The sequence below is a fragment of the Lipophrys pholis genome (genome assembly GCF_963383615.2).
Source record: "Lipophrys pholis genome assembly, chromosome: 2".
Classification (NCBI taxonomy): Eukaryota; Metazoa; Chordata; class Actinopteri; order Blenniiformes; family Blenniidae; genus Lipophrys; species Lipophrys pholis.
The window spans coordinates 34,099,357-34,106,115 of NC_137636.1; positions in this window are offsets into that span (position 1 = coordinate 34,099,357).

Genomic DNA, 6,759 nt, shown 5'->3' on the forward strand with positions numbered 1-6,759 from the left:
TGTTAGTGATTTTACTGTAGGATATATTTATAGTGTGTATTGTATAGGGATGTCCCGATCACCCTTTTTTGCCCCCGATACCGATCCAATTTTTCAGAATTGAGTATCGGCCGATACCGATACTTTCCCGATCCAATACTTACATTGCTATTGCAAATATACTCAATAGTGTATTTTTGGAACAACTAAGATGTCTGAAGCTAAAAGCACTATTGGCAGAAGCTTTGTTTAGCTAGAAATGATTGTAAAACTCACTTATTGAATCAAAATTCTTCTCTTTCTCTTTAGTTGTTGTTGTAAACTGAGGGTACATCCACATGATGAAAAAACGATCTTTTCCTCCCTGGCCTTCTCCCAACAAACCGTCCCCACCTCACTATGAACACGGCTCAACATGAGGCTTCAGGGCATGTAGTACACATGCCAGGCCTTTAGGGGCGCTGTGACTCACCAAACACAACAAAAACGCAGAAGAAGACAGACCACATAGAAATTTAGAAGTAGACTTCTGCGCCTAAACACATAAACATTATATAACTCTAGCTTTATAGGTCTATGGCCCCGCTCCGCCTGCTTCTAGCTTCTGCAGCTCAACCGGAGCTTGTAGTCCCTGATTGTTGTGGTTATGAGGTGACGTTGCGGACCGCGGTGGCGGGGGGAGGGGGGTGATTACGTCATCTTTTTTTCCACGGATGATTGTCTTTGCTGAGCGTACTCCGCCGCATGTGTTTACTTTTTAGATTTCTTATCAAATTAGTTGTGTTAAACGAAGCTCTGGTGCTCCACCTCTCGGGACTGTGGCGAAGCAAAGAGTACAACTGGCCGCTGGACCAGTTTCGTTGTGAACCTTAAAATACCTCCAGACTGCTGACATTTTATCCACTCAATGGCTTTAGGCTGCTAACGGCAGTTTACGGCAGGTCGCAAACGGGGCTCGCTTTACGGCAGCTGACGTGAAAAAGTTTGGTTGTTTTTTTTTAGATCGGTGGGGTGATCGGCTGGATTTGCCGATTCCCAATCACTCACAAATCACCAATATCGGCCCCGATCCGATATCTACCGATCTGATCGGGACATCTCTAGTTGTAATGTGGTTAATAAACACTCTGTATTTAAATGAAGTTAACATGGGCTGAAACTGAATAATAATGAAGAGCTCCACCTAAGAAGTGTGTCACACGCCGCCACTGCTTGGCACTTTTATTAGCACCAGTCCTAGTGGGTTTGTTAAATCATGCATTGAAGGTTAGTTTGTGCAGTGAAAATAAGGAAAAATAACAAGGAAGTTGTTTTTTTACAGCTTATAATCGATTGGTCCGGTCAAGTTCAGTAACCCCCATCACACACTGTGACGCTTCATGGTATTTTTTATTTTATTTTTTTTTATTCTTTATTTTCAAAAAGTGGTGAAGTACAACAGGTTGCAATAAGACAAGTCATCACATTATCCACTTTTCTTTTTCCTTTTTTTACAAAAGAGAAAACAAAACAAAACAAAAAAAACAACACAGAAACGGAAACAAAACAAAACAAACAACAAAAAAAACAACAACAAACTCAGAACAAGTAGGGAGAGAAACAGTGTGCACAGTTGATCGTAGGAGGAATAAAAATAAAAAAAACAGATGCCAATCCTACACCAAAACCAAAGGGAGTGAGAAATGTTACTTTCTAAATACAAGTAACCTCAATAAAATCTGGTCGTAAGGACTGGATGTAACTGACCCATTTGGTCCATAATTTAACGAAAGTAGACTTTTTAAGGCGGATTGAAAATGTTACAGATTCCATAACATAAATCTCATTCACTATGTCTATCCACTCCGACATCATGGGGGGCTCGGGACGAAGCCACCATCTTGTGACTGTCTTCTTGGCTGCTACTGTAAAAATCTTATATGAGTATTTATCTTCATGTCTATGCATATTATCAAGATTTCCCAAAAAAGTTGTATTAAACTGGAGCAGTAGATTATTATCTTTAAATATACTAATTAAAGCTTTATGAAATTCAAGCCAAAAGAGTTTTATCTTTGGGCATTCCCAAAATATATGCCAATGTCCTGCATCCTGAGCCCCACATAACCTCCAGCAGCCGGCGGTGCTCATGCCGAAATGCACTTTTTGTCTTGGTGTTAGGAAAAAGCGCACTAAACATTTCCAGCTAAACTCTCGCCATTTATGGGAATTGGTACAGTTCCAGCAGGATACACAAATATTACACCATTCTTCATTAGTTATTGAAACATTTCCTTCATTGTATTTTTCAAACCTTTTTGAATCGTTTCCTTATTGTTACTGATTGTGTTTGGGAACAGCCTCTCTTTCTTTCTCTTTCTCTCCCTTTTTTTAGTGATTTGTTTCTTTGTATTAATTGCTTGGAGGAACAGAGAAGCTGACTCATCAAAATGCTGTCAAACTTTAGGTTTGTGTTTGACTGTAGGGCTGTAGTTTGACTGTAGGGGTGTAGTTTGACTATAGGAGTGTAGTTTGACTGTAGGGGTGTGGTTTGACTGTAGGACTGTAGTTTGACTGTAGAACTGTGGTTTGACTGTAGGAGTGTGGTTTGACTAGAACTGTGGTTTGACTAGGGGTGTAGTTTGACTGTAGGACCGTGGTTTGACTGTAGGGGTGTGGTCTGACTGTAGGAGTGTAGTTTGACTGTAGGGGTGTGGTTTGACTGTAGGGGTGTGGTTTGACTGTAGGAGTGTGGTTTGACTGTAGAACTGTAGTTTTACTGTAGGGGTGTGGTTTGACTGTAGAAGTGTAGTTTTACTGTAGGGGTGTGGTTTGACTGTAGAAGTGTAGTTTTACTGTAGGAGTGTGGTTTGACTGTAGGAGTGTAGTTTGACTGTAGGAGTGTAGTTTGACTGTAGGAGAGTGGTTTGACTGTAGGACTGTGGTTTGACTGTAGGGGTGTGGTTTGACTGTAGGAGTGTAGTTTGACTGTAGCAGTGTAGTTTGACTGTAGGAGTGTGGTTTGACTGTAGGACTGTAGTTTGACTGCAGGGGTGTGGTTTGACTGTAGGACTGTGGTTTGACTGTAGCTGTGTAGTTTGACTGTAGGAGTGTAATTTGACTGTAGGAGTGTAGTTTGACTGTAGCAGTGTAATTTGACTGTAGGAGTGTAATTTGACTGTAGGAGTGTAGTTTGACTGTAGCAGTGTAATTTGACTGTAGGAGTGTAATTTGACTGTAGGAGTGTAGTTTGACTGTAGCAGTGTAATTTGACTGTAGGAGTGTAATTTGACTGTAGGAGTGTAGTTTGACTGTAGGAGTGTGGTTTGACTGTAGCAGTGTAATTTGACTGTAGGAGTGTAATTTGACTGTAGGAGTGTAGTTTGACTGTAGCAGTGTAATTTGACTGTAGGAGTGTAATTTGACTGTAGCAGTGTAATTTGACTGTAGGAGTGTGATTTGACTGTAGGAGTGTAGTTTGACTGTAGCAGTGTAATTTGACTGTAGGAGTGTAGTTTGACTGTAGCAGTGTAATTTGACTGTAGGAGTGTAATTTGACTGTAGGAGTGTAGTTTGACTGTAGGAGTGTGGTTTGACTGTAGCAGTGTAATTTGACTGTAGGAGTGTAATTTGACTGTAGGAGTGTAGTTTGACTGTAGCAGTGTAATTTGACTGTAGGAGTGTAATTTGACCGTAGCAGTGTAATTTGACTGTAGGAGTGTGATTTGACTGTAGGAGTGTAGTTTGACTGTAGCAGTGTAATTTGACTGTAGGAGTGTAATTTGACTGTAGGAGTGAGATTTGACTGTAGGAGTGTAGTTTGACTATAGGAGTGTGATTTGACTGTAGCAGTGTGATTTGACTGTAGGAGTGTAGTTTGACTGTAACAGTGTAGTTTGACTGTAGGAGTGTGGTTTGACTGTAGCAGTGTAGTTTGACTGTAGGAGTGTGATTTGACTGTAGGAGTGTAGTTTGACTGTAGGAGTGTAGTTTGACTGTAGGAGTGTAGTTTGAGTGTAGTTTGACTGTAGCAATGTAGTTTGACTATAGGAGTGTTGTTGCCCAATCTGTGGCCAGAGTGCTGCACCAGACTGCACCTGTAAGGGAGTAAAAAAACAAAACACAAAAACTAAAGTAAACTATTTAATTACGTTAAATTTGTTTAAACAAATTAGTCATTTAAAATCAGTTGATTAAATTAATGCACTATCTTTGACAGCATTCATTTTAATACATGTAAAAGCAAAGAAAAACAAACAAGAGTCAATTCTGTTTTTTCTATTATTATTATTATTATTATTATTATTATAATTATTATAATTATTATTATTATTATTATTATTATTATTATTATTATTATTATTATTATTATTATTATTATTATTATTATTTTCTTTTCTTCTGGTACTGTGAAAACTGCAGCAGTTTTGACAGCTTAAATTTGCTCAAGCGTTTATGAAAATTTGCGTCCACATCAGAAGTAATTTTAATTTGTATGGTCATTGTGCAAGTGTCTGTAAAGAGACTGAAAGGATGGTAAGTACTTCTTTCTGAATTCTGTCTGGGGGTGTGGTGTCATTGGCATATGGCGTCATCATGTTTGCCTTAATTTGCATATGACATCACAAAATGTGCCCAAGATCTCAATACCAAAGGTTGATAACATCACACACATGTTATAACTGGATTTAGTCCTTGTTGCGCCTCCAGCTGTGTTACCTCTTTATTTGTTTATAGCATCGGGAGAACCTCAGTGACGATATATTGAAAGTAGATTCCCGTTCTGGAACACTCACTTAAGTGCCATATTGTAAACAAAAAAAACCCCTGAAATTTACGACAGTCAGGTATGTATGTCACATGAAGTAAGACGCATAACTTATAATAGCAGCACATATGAAAACAATTACACCATACATAATGTAATATGGGATAACTCAAAAATGAACAAACAATGTTTATCAATGAAACACTTTGGATCAGCTTTTTTCTGTTTGTGACAATTTTATACGCAAATATCTCAACTGTGCAGATGATTGGACAAGGTCTTGGAGGGCCTTTTTCTTTAAAAAAGACATTTGAAATAAACTTGTCATGATTTTGCTTTGGGGGCCTGAAGCCCCCCCCCCCCCCCCCCCAAGCCCCTCCCAGCTACTACTTTGAAACATTTCCACATCCGTCCACTATTCATTTGACCTAAGTAGTGACGACCCGTTCAACGCTGCTTGCAGATTTATTTTCTCGTTTTTCCAATGAAAATAAGTCAGCTTTTAACTTTGAGGCTTATTGTTCCCAGGATAGAGAGGAGGCCGTTCACCTCTGAGCAGATAAACCTTTGATCTCCTCACACACTTTGAAAGGAACTGCTGGCCGCTGTCTCAGTCAGTGTTTGCCAAGCCGGACGGTCCCCTCTCCTCCTCAGGTACAGTCTGTTCTCACTTCTCACACACATCTACACTCCACTGTTTGGACAACCTTTGTGTTTATTCTTCAGCTTATTTAGGTTTTCACAAACAGGTCCTGATAGAAGTTTTCTTCCTTTATCAGCAACGAGCAAAACGATTTCTACCTTATTACACAATAGCAGCAGAGGTGTGTTGCACTTTCTGTATTATACAATATAAATGACCTCATGAACATGATAAATCACAGGTTCATGTAACTGTAATGCTCAGTGAACCGCTGATGCTGCATGTTTGTGTTGCACCTTGTTCAGTATGAATCACAAAGTATTTGAAACGTTGAACAAATGATTAAAGACTATTGGAAATTTGATTAAAAATGAAACTTCCCTCACTGGTGTAAAGGGATGTTTGAGCTGCTACATTTGATCAAGATTAAAAGAACAAAGCCTCGACAAACTGCTAATGTTTCTTTGTGAGTCTGAACAGTTCAGGACCGGAGAAGCTTTAAAGTCTGTTTATCCACCCTCCACCTTTTCAACGCTGTGATGCTGTGATGGCCACATGATGACTTCTCGACAACAATGTGTAGAAAATCAAATTCAGTTCAGAAATGACAGCTCTGTCTGTCAAAATGAAATGTTGTGAACTTTGTTTGATGGTGCTGCTTTTTGAGTGTCATAATACGAAGAATAAACCAGCCCGACAAAGAGTCACCAGAAGTTTGTGGACAGAAGACTGTAGTGCTTCGCCTGTGAGCATCGTGCTTCCTCCCACCTGACGAAGAGTTCCAGCTTCATGAATCGCTGAATCACAAAGAAACAAAACCTCCGCACCCTGAACAGACCTGAAATGCCTCAGCGCTAAAGTAACGCCACTGCTCCTGTCAGTCATGAGAAAGTATCTGTGAGGTTTCACTGGGATCATTACTTTTTTTCTTGAGTCAATGACAGAATGTGTGGTCAAGCTTCGGTCATGCTGACCTCAGACCAGCAGACTAGTGGAAGATAAACACGGCAGTATTCACAGTGGCTGTGGTGCATCAACACATATTAGAGAGCTTCAACATTTTGAATATGTGTTCAGAAGCTTTAGCAACATTTGCAAAGTTTTTCTTCTCAAAACAGGCAAAAGATCCTTGAAAATGCTTTGATTGGTGTTTTAGTTGTCTAATTAATCTAATCAGAGACCGTCTGGGACATCAACTAGAGATGCACCGATACTACTTGTTTAAAGTACAAGTATGAGTTCTAACCTTTAGCAAGTACTTATCAAATGACATTAAGTGTAATTTATACTCCATACGAACGAGAGGCCCAGACTGTGCATTGCCGGGGACCACCTGTTGTACGGGGATGTTGCTGGTGTTGTACGAACTGTCATCGTCCTCCTCTTAATA